The sequence below is a fragment of the Tenrec ecaudatus genome, unplaced genomic scaffold (genome assembly GCF_050624435.1).
Source record: "Tenrec ecaudatus isolate mTenEca1 unplaced genomic scaffold, mTenEca1.hap1 Scaffold_99, whole genome shotgun sequence".
NCBI lineage: Eukaryota > Metazoa > Chordata > Mammalia > Afrosoricida > Tenrecidae > Tenrec > Tenrec ecaudatus.
In genome coordinates this window covers 353,968-356,044 of record NW_027459708.1, presented here as the reverse complement: position 1 = coordinate 356,044, position 2,077 = coordinate 353,968, and positions in this window count along the sequence as shown.

The window sequence follows — 2,077 nt, the reverse complement described above, 5'->3', positions numbered from 1 at the left end:
TGAGCACTGTAATATATACCAATTAATGTAAAAAAGAATTAATAATCTAAATAGACACAAAATTTACTAAACAAAGTCAAAGACTTTTCATGCTAAGGAAAAATAACTCTACAAATCTAACATAAAACAAATATAGTTCAAAATGTTAATATGCTAATATACATTCCTAAAAAGAAAAAGTCATACTTGAAAAAACATCACCCCACGTCAGAAAAAGGACAACCATAAATGTCCACTTTTACCAGTGATATTAAAAATTGACTGTATGTTCTAACTAGAGCTACCAGGTTCACTTTTTTTTAAGGAAGAGGCTTCCAAAAAGACATAAAAATTCCTTTAATCATAATTTAATTATCACATCCATAAAATATTCACGATATGCCATGAATAGCTAATAAATGCTAAAACATTGTAGGCTACATTTAAACACGCTGAAATAACTCTTGGTACTTAACTCCCTAACTATTAATTGTTAATCAGAAGTGGAAGGGGAAGGTGGGGGGAGAAAGAGGGAACCTATCACAATGATCTACGTATAACTCCCTCCCCAGGGGGATGGACAACAGAAAAGTGGGTGAAGGAAGACATAGGGCAGTATAAGAGATGAACAAATAATACTTTACAAATTATCAAGGGTTCATGAGGAGGGGGGGAATAAAAATGAGAAGCTGACAGCAAGGGCTCAAGTAGAAAGAAAATGCTTTGAGAATGAGTATGCCAACAAATGTACTAATGTGCTTGACACAATGGATGGAGGTGTGGATTATGATAAGAGTTCTACAAGACCCAATAAAGTGATTTAATAAAAAAGAAATACAGCATGATCAAAATTATAGCATTTATCTTACAGAAAAGGAAGTACAAATGTATTCAGATTAAAACCCTGAAACAGGGAATTTGTTTCCACCCATTCTGTGATGAAAGCATGAATTTAGAGTCCTGTAGTTTTCTGTAGTGTTGAAGGTCCTCATATACTGATGAATTAATAAACTAAACCAAGGCATTCGTGTGCACATATAATATTAGCGTGACTATATACACACACATATATGTATGTGATACACACACATATATGTATGTGATACACACACATATATCAAGCTGGACAACAGATAGGATTGATGCTCACCCAAAAACTGAAGTTTGGGGACTTGAACACACTGAGCCATGGATGCTCTAGGTAGCATTGGACCCATGGGCTTCAGTTGGACTGGGCTGGGATGTTCTCTTGATGAAAAGCTCTCTCTTATGCATATGTCAGTGTCTATAGTTTTATTTTTCTAGAGAACCCAGCCTAAGGCAGATCCCCATCACATTAGTGTCATATGAGGGCGAAAAGGTGTACCTGACATGCTGCTCTTGGAGAAAAACACATCACAAGGAAAGTGTGAAAAGATAATCAACAATTCCCTGACACTGAGCCAGTCCTATGCTCCTCCAGGTCTGTGGAATTTTGGTGGATGAAAATCTATTTATAACAAAAATATCAGAGGGGCCAGCCCCAATCCCAACTAAGAGGACAGCTGCCCCTTCCCCCAGAAGAATTTACTTCAGAGGACAACACTGAAGCTACAGCTCAGGGAAAGGGACATGTCTGATCAGAGCACACGGGAGAAAATGAAGGGGGAGGAAGAGAGAGTGGAGCACACATCCTGGCCCACCAAGCTTTGAGGACAATATGCCTGCTCTGAGCAGCCCATGCAAAAAGAAGCACTATGGCTGCCCCGACTATGAGTCATGACATCCCTCACTGACCTATAGCCCTATAGGGGACAACACTGGAGACAGTTTGGGAATTGCATCCGATCTGACCCCACCACACCCAGGCAAAACACTAAGGGTGTTGTGCAACAGAACAGCAAGGGAAGTAGAGCAAGGAAGTCCCAAGAGTACCAAAATTAGACTCGGGGGCCAGGGTGTGGCACCCCATCAGACTCCACAGAAAAGCACTCCTAAAGGTCAACATACAGACCTCTAACTTTTTACAGGCTTTTCTCTTTTTTCCCTCTTTTTCTTGCTGCTGTTGTTTTGTTTTCTTTTGTCATTTTGTTTTGCTTTTTTGTGTGTATGTGTGCTT